At 36.7% G+C, this 15050-nt stretch overlaps 1 long non-coding RNA gene across 8 annotated transcripts in view; it reads left to right on the top strand.

Moving 5' to 3' along the window:
* The window catches only part of LOC148646213 (uncharacterized), a 460577-nt gene that overhangs the window by 173546 nt on the left and 271981 nt on the right, over nucleotides 1-15050 (top strand). For 7 of the 8 annotated variants that reach the window (XR_015927991.1, XR_015927990.1, XR_015927984.1 and 4 more), the window contains exon 5: nucleotides 3742-3849. The exons of the other annotated variant lie outside the window; for it this stretch is intronic. This is a non-coding gene — a long non-coding RNA (uncharacterized LOC148646213). The remainder of the gene's footprint in view (nucleotides 1-3741; nucleotides 3850-15050) is intronic. 8 annotated transcript variants of the gene reach the window in all.

Raw genomic sequence — 15050 nt, 5'->3', positions numbered from 1 at the left:
CAGAGCAGAGGTCTTCTTCCTCCATATTATGGGAGTCCTGACTAAAGTGCACATAGGGCATGCTTGTGAAGACACATTTTTGGACAGATTTGAAAGAGAACATTAAAATTTCAATATATTTTGCCATTATTTGCCATTTACTGTATATCACTTTGTTTGAAAATTTTTGAATTTTAAATCTTCTATTACTTCTATCATTTCTAGTAAACTAGACTATTTACTTCTGCCTTTTTATGAGTTACAGTATATTCAAGAAACTATCGTTTAAAACAACATCCATTGTAATAGTTCTGTTCTTAATTAGGTGTCTTATTTTGTGTTTTCTGAAACCGGTTATATAATTACAGACAAATGCTCGATGGATGGATGCTCAGTTTGTGACAGATGCAGCTGTTTTGTTTAGCAGAATGTGTTGAGTGGTATGTTTGTTTAGCAGATTTCCTCCACATTTACTGTAAGTTGCTTCTATAAACTATCAGGGCACTGCTTCCTTTTCAGTTACTGGCAGAGCAAGCATTTGAAACTATCAAAAGCTGAACTGACAACATACTGTATTCAGTGCTTTTCGTTTGTTGAAACAAACCATACAGATGAATTATACCTTCCAAAAGGCTTATTCCTACTCAATGATGACAATTTTTTAATGATTTATATTCATAGGGGGGTTATGAATTGTACCTTGCAAGACTAGCAAATATGAACCTGTGGACAAGACTAAAGGAGACAGAAAATGTATTAACTAACATTCTGTTGTAGCAGAAGAGTTAGATCACGGGAAGCTAAAAATCCCTTTTCTAACTAAATGCAGCATGTTGGATGTCATGATGCTCACACACTTTACTCCTTCAATGTCAGGAATTGTACACCTACCAGCATTCTCTTCCCAGACATTGCATTTGGTGAGAGAGGGATCTGTAAAGTAAAAAAAGGAATATGGTGGGAAGGCAAAAAAGCTGCAAGAGGACCCTCACAATCTAAAAAACAAAAAAGCCCCAAGAGCTTCAATGGGCAAGCCCTCAACCTGAAAAGGCTCATGGGTTTGTATTTGCTTTAGGTAAGCTAATCCTTAGCAACTCTGTTTTAGCAATTAGTTAACATGTAATTGTCTACCATGCTTACACAACAAGCCCTTGATGCTATATTAAAAATTCTAAAAAAGACAGCATGAGAACACTATATTTTCAAACCATCATATGTAAATGAATATCAATACAGCCTACCCGAAATGTGTTAATTTAGACAAAGGTGGTCTTTTGTATTCACAATAATACAATAGATGTATGTTGTGCGTGTATTAATCAATGGTGCCTTCTCTTACCTTTCCTAATGTAAGATCTGATTGCAATGTTACCAAACTGTTCATGAATGAAATAAATCAATGTTAATTACCGATTCAAAATAAATATTTATAAAAAAGACATAAGGAATATATATATATGCAGTATGTTAACACATAATTTACAGCAATTAAAATATTCTGTAGTAAGGATGTAGCTGATGCTTTTGGGTTATGGCTTCTTTAAAAGAATGAGCAGCTAGCAGTTAGCTACTACTGTAACTGTCTAGGTAGGCTGAATAGTCTCCACTAGATTGTAATTTTTCATTTGTTCTTATGTGTTGAATCTTTAACCTTCAAAACTGGCATGAAAAGCAAAAGACTCCTTGGCAAATATGGATAAGAATGTATTTTAAAGATGTAAACCACATACTTTTCTGCTGTCTGCATGCTGCAACTTGAATAATATAGAAATCTGCTACAGGGCACTGAGTTTAGTCTTTAAAATGTGTACATTAGAGTCCTGGAAGTATGATTTGAAAAGATAAAAGGTGAGAATATAATATTTGCATTTTAAAATGACATCATTACAGATAATTTGTAAATGAAGTTCCTTTTAGCAGTATAGCAGTACATGAAAGTAGTGTTAAATAGTTCCAGACATATTGTACCACAATTGCAGGGACTTAAAATGGTGCCAGTACTTATCGGCCATGCCTTAGTCTCACAGCAGTTTTTGTACAAGGCAATAATTTTCAGGTATGCCTTAATTATGTGTTTGTGCATGCCATTTCTTTCACAAAGGACTCAAAACAAGCATCCCAAAGTCTATTATCCTGGCATTAAACATGCCTAAATTATTGAATTATTAGGATTTAATGGGGTTTTAACAAATAATTGTACTCAATCTCTTACCTCCCACTAATTTAAGATACATATTATTATGATATATTATGCAATTTCCCTAAGGCTCGATGTTAAATTTAAACAAAAGTCAGTTGTATCAGTTATTATTTTCCTGTTACATGAATTGTTGATTAAAAATGTGCTGATGTTGCCATAGTGTGACATCAGGCTGAATACTTCACTGTGACAGATTTTTTAAAATGCCCACACAATATGGTTGAAGCGGTGTCTGCTTCCTAATTACCTCCTGCTTCAAATAGTTTCAATTTACTATGAAAACTTTGATGTAACAGGCCTGTTTGCTCAGTGAAATGTGTTGCACAGAAATGTAAGATTCAGTATATTTCAATAAGTTTTCAATAGACTAACATCACGTGAAAAATACAGCAATGTACTGTAATATCATATGGAGAGCCATGTATAGGGCTTAGATAGAGATGTTTTTATTCTTGTCCCACTTTTCATAAAAAAATCCCTTTATCTTCGAGCTATTTCAATCTGCATTCCAATATGTGATCCCTCTATTAATAATTCCTTTTGTTCTAAGAAGTCATTACCAGAAGCCTTAACTTTCACATTGCTTCAAAACTGAAAAGATGAACTCAGAGTTTCATCTGTTTTGTGTTGAAAAGTTTGAAGCTAATGCAGTAAACCTGACCAGGCAATTTCTTGAACGTACTCCCACCAAATTCATAACGTGCAGTCACTTCATGACCTATTAATGCTTTATTACTAGTATACAATAACTGGTATTGTTGTTTTCCATTATAAATCTACCTAATATCAGCATTAAGTCATGTGTACTGTGAATGTGTCTTTTGGAGATCTCCGTATACAGTACCTCAAGATGAGGCAGTGAACTTTCTGTTGCTCTAAACTCATGGCACAAATTTAAAAATTAGAAAAACCTCTTGACACTTTAATTGATTGACTCAACATAATAAATTAATACAATATATTTAAGGCATAAATTTGACATTTTCATACATTTTTCACACTGCTAAGTCAGAAGCTTACTTTTGGAAGACCATTTTTAACATGTTTATTTCAGAAAAAAATCTCATCTGTCCCATTCACTGTCAATGGTTAGAATATACATCGGCAAAGGCCTCAGTTTTGTACCAGTCCCCAAGAAGCTGGACATCCCCCAAACCCAAGTCAACCTCAACCGCTTTTACTGCAGGATTAATCTCAGAGCACATTTTGCTGATGACTCCTCCTCACAGGCAGCTGACAACAACCCAGTTATTGATGCCATTAACAATATTAATACTAAACAGAGCTGCTGTATTCTCCCCTCCAGCCGTTTTCCACCAGTTGATTACTTCATTAATCAATGCATAAATCAAGCTCCCAAGACCATTTCTATACCCAATAAACATTGGTCTAACCTCACCCAAGGAGACATACAGGCGCTCCAATCTCTATGCAATAGAGATGATTTTGTCATTAAACCAGTTGACAAAGGAGGCGCTGTTGTGGTGGGGAGAAATGACCTATATATTAATGAAGCCTCTAGACAACTAACCAACACTTCCGCCTACCTTCCTCTCCAACAGGATCCTACCACTGACTACCAAAAGGAAGTGGTATGCACCATCTCCCTTCTTCTCAGCAGCAAGGAGCTCACCCAGGAAGAGAACCGGATCATCGTTGAACATCCCAAGGTATCCCAATTTTACCTCCTCCCCAAAATCCCTGGACACCCCATTGTCTCAGCATGCAACTGTCCAACTACTCACATCTCGGCCTTTCTCGACAGCCTTATGAGACTGCTGATTGAAGGTCTTCCTTCAGTTATCAAGGACACCAACCATGCCCTCCAACTTTTTAATGATTTTGAGTTTCAGGGCCCAGAGTGCTACATTTTTACCATGGACATCACATCTCTCTACACCATCATTCCCCACACTGACGGTCTTTAGCCCTCAAGCACACGCTGGACAAACGCATAGTGCTTGATCCACCCACCCACACCCTTGTACGCCTTGCAGAATTGATAATCACACTTAATGCATTCTCTTTCAATAACCTTTTTTACTAACAGGTTAGTGGAGTCGCCATGGGCACCAGAATGGGACCCAGTTATGCCAATATTTTTGTTGGCTGGGTAGAAGAATGCTTCTTTGCTTCCTACACTGACTTTGTCCTGGACCTCTACAAGTGATACATTGATGACTGCATCGGTGCCGCCACATGCTCTTACGACCAGTTAGAGCACTTCTTGCATCACTTCAGCAACTTCCACCCGTCCCTCAAATACAGTTAACATATCCTACGCTACTCTTCCGTTTCTAGACATAAAGCTATCCATTAACCATCACCCACTCTCTACTTCGGTCTATGACAAACCCACAGATTCACACAGCTAACTTCTGTACAGCTCATTTCACCCCAAACACACTAAAAACTCTCTCCTTTTTTCACAGTCCCTTCGGCTACGGTGACTCTGCAGTGATGAGATTGATTTCAAGAACTAAGCACCCAAAATGCTCTCTTTTTTCATCAACAGAGGATACCCCACCCGTGTTATTGACAGGGCCCTCACCTGAGCCAAAAACAGCACTCAAACCATTAACTTGATCAGGAACTCTTGGTCTAACAACTGCATTCGTTTGATGCTTCTCTGCCACCCTAACACACTCTCTATCCCCAGGACTATTAACGAAAACTTTCCTATCCTACAGGATAATCCCTCCATTGGGGCCCTCTTTCCTGACTGCCCTATCATCTCATATTGCCCACCACCTAATCTTCTTGTTCACAGTTCCCTCGACCGCCCTCAGCAATCATCCACACCAGGCACTTTCCCCTGCAACAGAGCTCGCTGTATCACCTGCAAATACATATCTAATACCACACTCATTCAAGGCCCCTCAGGACAATTCCAAATCACTCAGATGACATCTTGTACCTCCAGCAACCTTACTTACTGTATCTCTTGCAGTAAATGCCCAGCCTACATTGGGAAACAGAAAGGAGACTCGGAGACCGCTTCAGAGAACACGTTATGGCTGTGAAGATTAAAGATTTCTTCAAGCCCATAGTTTCTCATTTTACCTCTGACGGCCATGATCACACCGATCTCTCCGTCTGGATTCTCAAAGTAGGGTTTCTTAACTCCTATAGCAGAAAGACATCAAAAACTAAAATTATCCTGAAACTTGGTTTACACCTTCCCCCTTCTCTCAATGACAGACTTGTTCTCTTCTAATTCTCTATTCATTTGTAGGTTTCATTTCACACCTCTCCTCACCTCTCTCGACCTCGCACCCCTTGATTGGCCACTCTGCCTCTCCCCTGCTCCTGCCTCCTCCTCTCTCCTGGCCTTTGTTTTCCCATGCTATATTATCTGTGCTGACTGCCCAATCTTTCTTACACCTCAAGAAGGCTCCACAGACGAAACGTTGTGTTTTCTTTCTTCTCTTTTCATCATGGAATAAACCTATTACTTGTTCCTTTGCAGCCTACGCACGCTGACACCACTACCCACCTGAACAACTTATCCTTTCTACTGCTCCATCAATCTATTATTGGAAAGCAACCTGTTGCTAATGCGGGCTTTGTCCCATCCCGGAAGCAGAGGGCAAGACTAAACCCTGGATGAGAAGCCATTGGAGGGCAAAAGCAATTTAGAGAAAAACAACAATCTAGTCAGCATGTCTTTGGGAGGTGAAAGGAATATAAATCCCCTGGTGAAAACCCACAAGAAAACAGGGAGAACATACAGATATAACACAGAAGGTGCCACAGTCCAGACTTAAAACCAGGACCTACAGTACAGTAAGAACTTTGAAGTCTTGAGTCTGAAATCTCAAGTCTGAAGGTTTGAGAATTCAAAGTGAGGTCTGTCTACTACCATTACTATACTGGAAAAATGTCAATAGCTTTTCAAAATATTGAATGAATTTCAACAGACAAAAATCTGCTGAGATGGAGTTCTGTGAGCACATTTGAAACACTTGTTTCTACTCATAGACGTGAAGAACAGGTATTAGTCATTTACTGTATATAGCACAGTATCTCTTTAACTTGTCTCCCCTAATTGATGCAGAAAAATAAGACGGTACAAGTCATCAAACATCATCTCAGGATCCTGGGTCAATCACAGGTCATTTTCACAAAGTATTTTCAAGGCACTGCATGTGCAGCCTGGAAATGTGCTGGCTAAAGTTAATGCACTGGCATCCAGGCTTGAATAACTGGCTGACTTCTGAATGTTGAAATGTGCACGGACACATGGGACTTTTTTAGTTACATAAAGACATTAAAGCATATGTTTTGACACTTCACCTCTGAAGTTATTTCATAAAGAATACATAACACTTTTCTATTTTACCCTACCACTCCCATTGATTTGACTAAAGTATATTCCTTTCCTGTACTTTTAAATATCACCAACATTATTATCACATTTTAATTAAAAGTTTATGTATTTTTTCTAATGTTATAGTTACTGCAGATCGATACAATTTACAGTACATGTAACGAGATATATGTGTTTGTTTTGTTACTTTCTCTCATGCAAAATAACTTGAAGCCCCTATCTACTTTTTAAATTGAATTATCTTTTTAATTTAATTGTAATTTACAAAGCATAAATGCTTTATAGTTGATCTCTTTTGGTCCTCTGATTCATTCTTGTCTGTTTTCTGGACTTTAGCATGGTGATGATAATAGGAATTCCAGATGAAAAGTATACTGTTTTTCAGTAGGATTAATTCTGAAACTTAAGAAATATTGCATGAAAGTCTAGCCAAAAGCCTCTTAATTCTTAATGGAAAAAAATCCAGTTACTGTCCAGTAGTTTTTAACTTTTTAAAAAATCTTGTTCTGAATCACAATGCTCTAGACAGTCCAGACCAAACATTTAATGGTGTTTTAGCAATAGTCAAAAACTGAACAGGCAAATAAGTTCAGTAATTGCTATGCACTACAGCAACGATTACAGTTACATCTGTTTCCTCTGAAATACACAAGTACAGAGAGAAAGGTACTGTAGCTTTACAAATTTGAAGGCCTCAACTTTATCATCATGTTCAGGCATGCATATGCATAAGGGTATTGCACTAAACGTTTTGTACTTGTTAGTTTAAAAAATAACTTTTCAAGTATAAGTAGAGAATCTCTAAATGAAGTTACTGTTGTACTTAGGGTCAGAGCAGAAGATGACATTAATATTCATCAGGATAACTTCTGCTGTCTGACTAAAATATGAACTTGAATGTGGGAAGGATTTATAACCACCTCCAAACAATAAAAGTTATTAAATTACTCATTACATTTTTTATACACAGGTCTTAATAAGATTGTTGGAATATTTTATGCCCAGATGGATTGATTTATTCCTATTTCTCAGAAAAGGGCTTCCTCACATGAAATGCCAGCATTGAAGGAACTCTTATTTATATTGGATATTTGTCTAGGCAAAGGTGTATATCCTGAGAAAGGATTGTGTGCACTGAAATGTTGACAAGTGCTAACAAATAATTATACAGAGGAATTGCCTTTACAGACTAAAACTGCACAGGACTTCGACAATTATTTTGTGTGCATTCTTTTTGTTTTCTTATAATGTAATGCATCTAAGGTTTTAATTTGAGGATTTGGTTTTAAAAGTCAGAACATTTAGAATCTTCAAAATATTATTGCAGGGTATTCAGAAGCAAAATAAATATGTCTGACAACCTAGTCTTGTGCCTTGCACATCTTTGCATCTGGACTGTCATAAATAACTTGACAGTGAAGACATCAGTACCTTTAAAGAGTGTTTTGATCATAAGTGATCATGGGTTTGTGATCACAGCACCATTTGGAAAATGTAAGCTCACTGAGAAGAAGAACATTCTAGCCAATTGTGGTGATTAAAGATTACACTCTTATACGTTTGTGGCTGAAGACAGAGAGGATACTTTTTCATTATTAAAATTTCATAAAGATTTGTACTGAGAATGCATTATGAATGAGCAAAAGGTCATGACAAGGTCACAAAACAAAAAGAATGCAAATAGCCTAAGCAGCCAATAGTTATTGGTATTTAGTTTAAAATACCTTTATGTCGTTTTTTTACTCTCTTCAGCCATGATCAGTTTGTCACTGTTATTTTTAACACAATTCATGTCTTATGAAGTTTTGAAACAATTAAGATATGGTTTAAAATTGTGAGACAAATCTACAAAAAACTTAATTTCAGTGATTTGATTTTTTTGTTGTGATAATGTACATAAAGCCAGAATTAAATCAAAACACAGACCCACCAATACTGTAAATCACAATTTCCAAATTCGAAAATGGCATGATTCGTTCAGATATGAGAAACCTCTGGCACACAAAAAGCTGCCATTTTGTATTTTTATCAGTTTTTGGATCCTGTGGTGTATAGTATAATCAGAATAATCTTTCTCCTGTTGTCTAGATTTAAACCTTTGACTTGAGTCTTATTACTTTCATTCTGTCTGACATTCTTCTTTAGAACAAATAAGTCACATAAGGACATAAGTTGTTCAATCTAAAGTTCAAAGGGTAAGCTGATTCACTAGGTTCAGATTTGAATAAGGTCTCGGAGGCCCAACACAGGGACTGACTCCTCCCATTTATATTTCAGTGATCCATTGGCTACCAGAATTCATAAAAAAACTGTGGGTATTTAAGTCAAAAGCTGCTCATAAAAAGTGATAAAAATTTAATTGAATATAACTGTACCAGCACTTTGGCCAATTAATGAGCTACATGTGAACAAGGCAGTAGCTCTGGCCTGAGTCTCATTACAGAATTGAGGGAATTCAGACTGGTTAGGACTAGCTACAGAGCCAGAGCTGTCATTCAGCCAAATATATCTCAATCTGTCTGAGAGTAGGGGACGTTTATACATAAAACAAACATCCAGCCGAGTTCACCTGCTGTGCTTTATCAGTCAGTAGCAGCGTCTGGGTCTTCTTGTAAAAGTAATTCACACTTTTTCACAGCACTGCTCCTTTAATTACCACTGGACTCTGCTGTTGCTCAGGCAGGCCTGGCAGGAGGAAGAGGGGCAGCAATCACAATCACTGCTCACAGGAAGCACACAGCACTTTCTATTACTTCATTATTAACAGGCCTCCATTGATTGCAGGTTGCCAAAGCCTCTGAGGCCTAGCAGCCCTGCTGGACTACCCTGGAGTAGGTCATTATCCAAGACCGGCTCTACCAGAGAAGCCACAGGACTTGCTGTTTTCAGATTACTTGAGATATTTAAATATAATTGAAGAAAACAAATCAACAGTTTGAAATTCCCCTGGTACAGAAGGTGACTATTAATTCATTCAACACTCTTACACCATGCGGTGTGTATTGGGGGTAGGGGGTGTTGGGGGGCTGAGATGAGGGGAACTGCTAGGATGAAAAAGTAACACTTGGACAAATGCCTGTTTTGTTTAATTTAGTAACATTAATTTTATTTTCTGATGGTGTTGAATATAGTCTCCCACCTCAACTCAGATGATGGGCTCTTACCTAGGACAGACATGGCCCATATTATTGTGATTAAATACCTTTGGATCCTTTTACGTCAGTGGCTTTATGTTTAAGATGCTGTACCTAATGTATTTCTATAGTAACTCTTCCTTTGCATAGCATAGAAGTATAATAAAATATATGTTAAAGTTCATTTTTGGCATAGCTTGGAACAGAAGAGGTTTGCTGATGTTAAGACCTCAATTAAAATGCAGGATTTTGCATGATGGAACAATTTGAACTATATTATTTAGTATTAATCAATATAATTTGCTTACTATTTTAAAGAGCAACGTTTTGATCACAATGAAGCTGGATTAATGTTAACCACTTCACAGTAACAGATAAACAAAGTAACCTATTAAATCCATGTCTGTAGAACAGGAGACTAAAATAGAAATCCTGGCTGCTGTGCTTTCAAAAGTCCAGGTTGATATGCATTGGAAAAAAAACATGAGCGAAACATCAACTTCAAGAAGGTCAAAACAACTGTTGTTTTAGGATCCATCTAGTTCATATCACACAAGTAAGTTTTGATGAGCTGAGAGATATTTCTTATTCAAAACTTTTCTTTTCTTTTAGATATCAGGCATTTCAAGGCTAATAGGGCATGTGATTATGCATTCCTAGGAAACATGTGGATAATAAATATAGTGCATTTTCATATTGTAATACATTTATTGTCACATGACTATTTTTCATTTCACTTTGTACAAGGTGTACTGTAGTTCATCTAGATAAAAATGCAATCATGCAAGATTGGTGAAGCAACAGCGCTTCTCACTATGCTAACACCAATGACAGTTATTCCCTGAGAGTTCTTTTTCTGATTGTGCATTTATTTAGCCAGCTAGTGTATCTGAGATCGATAGTCAAGGTCAGTCTGTATTTAATTCATTACGGCTAGTTGGTATTTTTTGTTTATGACGGAAGGAAGTTTATAAAAGAATAATGGGTTAAGTCACAGATTGCAGTTTCACGTCAGTGAACTCCCCTGATGAAAAGCCTCAGCACAGGGTATTATACTTTGCCGATGAATAAATCCACTTGACTTATCCAAAAGATTAAATTATTTACACATTTAGGAAAGATTCAATCCTCAAATATGGCAACCCTACTAGGACTTCTCATGAAAATTTTATACGCATAATTTTTAAACTAGGGAATTTAAGTACAGCTAAATAATATTCTTGTTGAAAAAGACATTTTCTTCAAGCATGGTCATCCTATCTTGTTTTTTTTTTCTTGGGCTTTGCAAAGTGGGTGAAACCATAGTGTAAAGTGTCTCACAGTGGCACTTAATGATCAAAGTCAGTCCTTTAGCAGGGTAAATAATGTATTTGTTGCCCTATTAGCAGTATCAAAACTCCCTATTGCCATTCAGTTTGTCAATCAAGACTAGATGTTACAGATGCTTAACGAATGTGGCATCTGTTTCAACAGTTTCTGTATAACCTTGTGAAAGATCGCATACCCTGTATATTGTTTTTATTTTAATGTCACCAGATATTGCTTTGAGTTTGTATGTACATGGGGAAAACATATTGCAGACTGTTAGTAAGAATTATGTGTGTAGAAAGAAAAGAGTGGTTTTATAGCTCTGTAAATATACTTTATTTGCATGCTTTAAAAAATGGTTTTCCTTTCATGAGTTTCATGTAAATATCATCAAAGCACTGTTGAGAGCATTTACAGACAGTTTTGATCTCTGTTTAATTTGGGTTAGAACAGTGCAGAGAAAATGTTTGTGAACCCCAAATATATTTATAGGAATTGTAATTTATTACCATGATAAACTTGTCTTATCAAAAGCTGTTTTTCTTACAAAACTAAATCAGTTTATATTTACCAATTTAATGCTTTTGATAGACAAACATCAAAACATCTGTGGCTTCATCTGTTCACTGTCCATGGCCACCAACACAGAAAATTTTGAAAGATTGAAAATCATGGTGACTCCAGCCAGGATCACTCATCCTGACAAAATATTCCCAGGAGCAACAAGGAAAATCTTCCAGGAAGTCACAAAAACCCCCATAACAACATTGAAGGAACTGCACACCTCTCTAGCTGCAGCTTCTGTCAGTGTTCATACTGTATACAGTATTGACCATCATGAAAAGACTGAGCAGGAATAATTGTGGAATGATAGACAGATAGAAACCACTGCTTGCTAAAAACATTTGCTGCCCACCCCAAGTTAACCTGATACTTTGGTACCCGGACAATCCACAAGACTGCTGGAAGAACGTTCTGTGAATAGATATGTCAAAAGATAAACAGTTTAGCCACAAAAAGAAATGTTTTGTGTTGAAAATCAAACACTGCCTTGCAACAGAAGGACCAAATCAAAAGTGGTGGGAATGTCATAGCTTGGGATTGCTTGCTGCCTCCAGGATCTTGATGGTTTGCATAATTAATGGAAACACGAATTCTGTGTTTTATCAGCAAATTCCGGAAGAGAATGTCAGGCCATCAATTTATCAGCTGAAGCTGAGCCAAAAAGACAATGTTCTGACCTAAACCCAAATGAAAAGTTACGGCAGGACCCGAAGCTAATTGGTAAAGCAAGGTAACGCTCAAATGTCATGGACATGAAGCAGTTATGTAAGGAGGAATGGACCAAACCACAATTCATCAAATGTAATGCAAGAGATTGATAAACAAGAAACAGTTGAAGTCATTGCTGCTTAAATAGTTTCTAATAGTTACAGAATCTACAGGCTAACAGACTTATTGATATAGTACAAGGTTATTTACTATTGGAAAATTTTGTTTATTACATTTTTGTTTATAAAATGTGTGTATTTGTGTTATATGTTTATTCTGGTTATCTTTATCTTTTATTAAGATTTACATAAAGATCTAATTACATTTTAAAGTGTAAATACACAAGAATATGTAAGAGGTTCATAAACCACTTTTTGACACTGTATGACAGATGTACAGTATAGTAGTCTTCGCAGGCTAATTAGTCTTTAAGAAGGCAAATAAATTCCTTACTTAATTTCAGTTTTGTTTACAAAAGAAACCAAAATATCAATGCAGGATCCAGAAAGAGTTAACACAGATTCGGTCCCTTTAATATACTGTACATTTCTGTGTGGCAGAAGTTCCACTTTCTATTAACACTCAATTTGCAAATAATCAGTGTTCAAATATGTACAGTACAGTATGTATACAATTATTATACTGTACAATATATACTGTATCATCAAAAAAAGTCTTTAAAGCTTTACATTGAATAACATAACTGTTTTATTTATTGGTTTTAAAAACAAAGAATGCTTATTGACAAGGAATTAAATGTTAAATCAGAACAACCTCCCAATGGTCTCCTCCAGAGTTCTAGCATAATTTAGCTGAAATATGCTAGTGTTTAAATCAAAGACCATAGACAAAATACAATACATGCATGTAGACATACTGTACATATACAGCTACCTACAATCATATATATACATTCGTACTGATTCAAAGGCCAAGTATAAAACATATATAAAAGAAAAGAGACTTTTGAGAGTTGCCTGAGTTGTAATTATAGGAGCCCTGAATATTCACCCTCACCTCCCTCAATTTGTGTGTTCCCCAGAGTTTGTCTCGAGTTCTTTAATGCTAAAAACGAATTCTCTTTCACCGTTTTAAGCAGGTTGAATAAATTGAACTGGGCTCTTCAGTATTTCTCTAGTCAAACCACATGGGACACAGTCCTACCCAATACTTCATTACCCATTCTTTTTTACCCTTTAACTGCTCTGTTCTTTTTTTCTTCTCCTTCTCTGGTAGCTCGTACCACAAACTTTGACTAGTGCAAGAGCAGGAGACCATAACATCAGTCCCACACACAGGGTATTTTATTGAGTCAAGCAGTCAAAAACGTACAGAGTTCCTTGTAATAATCCATTCGTTCTGTTCTCTGCTGATTCCTGGTGTAAGCCTGTACAATTATTCAAATCCTAGCTTTTAGTTGCAGCATACACCTCGCCATGGGGCTGTGCCTCTGTAATCTTGCTTTTGGCCTTGCATTTCAAATGGAATTAATTCCCATAAGGAATGCATGTGAAGAGAACCACAAGTGTCTAATCCTGCTGTTTAAGTTTCTGAAACTTACACCTGTCATGTTGTCTTAAGCGAGAGGTTGCGGCTGATAGCTTGCTGTAAATCCAGCGTACTTTCACATTTTGTTTAGAATTCAGTTCTACTTCCTTTAACTCCTTAAATGAAGAGGCTATGTTCCTGTTGTATTTGCATTGTAGCTGTCCAAATGACTTTATGTCTTTTGCAAAAAAATCACATCGTACTACAGCAATGTAAGTAGGCAGAGGCTGTACAAGGCTCTCAAGAGGCAAACATATTTCAGCAAAGGTATTTTTAGTGTGTCAGTTTTAGCACATTGATTATGTTTTAGCATGCATAGAAAGCTGCAGTTACTATTGCTATACAGAGAGGAATAGGTTACTTCTCTCTACTTTTGTAATGGATGTTTGTGATGGTTTCTTCTTATAACTCCATCCCGTGTTTTTTTCACCTTTACTTTTTTAGATCCCAGTTAATATATTCTGAGTGTAATACCGACATTATTTTCCTTTATGTTTCCGTTGATAGAATCCACAGTTAAAGGATTTTTCTCTAAGGCCCCCTCATGTCTAAACACAGTAAACTGGGAAATAATGACAGCTCCTTTACCATCAACCGCATGGTGGGCTGATCTCTTTCAAAGCAGGTGGTGACAGAGACAGATGCAGGGAACCCTCAGGTTTTTACAGCTCACAGGCGAAGTGTGGAGCTCCCAAAAGTGATAGGGGATTATCTAAACACACCACAAAGACATGTGCCTTGCTCTGTACCTTACGGTGGCATGTAATGGGCAATATACTGTACTGTAATAAAAAAACTTTAAACTCTTTGTAGTTAGTAAACATTTGCAAAAGGGCTATTTTTATATTCATTTTAAATATGAATATAATTCTGATATTGGAAGTTAAAGGTAGAAGTAATTAAACAATTTCTTTCACTGATTCCATGTCGGATCAAGTGTCATGTCTGGACAATGAGACAATCTGTCCAGACTTGCCCCTTAATGGTTAAGTAAGAGTTGAACTTGTGAAAAACAATATGTTGATTATTACAAAAATAATGTATATCAAGCTTTTTACGACAATGCTGTCCCACTCCACTTCTTTTTGTCAGGCTGTCAAAAATACAGACTTCCATGTGGACAGCATGCAAGGTTTATTGTCATGCTGGCTGTGGGTATTTAATATCCATTTTGACTAAACAGCGTGTGCACCATCTGCTTCCTTCTCTTTCAACACTCGAATCATCCTCAACACAATTTACTTTTTTCCCCCTGCAAAGATTACATGTTCTAGTCAGC

This window comes from Lepisosteus platostomus, chromosome 17, assembly GCF_059453375.1.
Source record: "Lepisosteus platostomus isolate fLepPlt1 chromosome 17, fLepPlt1.hap1, whole genome shotgun sequence".
NCBI lineage: Eukaryota > Metazoa > Chordata > Actinopteri > Semionotiformes > Lepisosteidae > Lepisosteus > Lepisosteus platostomus.
The sequence above is the reverse complement of the archived record's forward strand: the minus strand, read 5'-3'. Positions and strand labels throughout refer to the sequence as shown.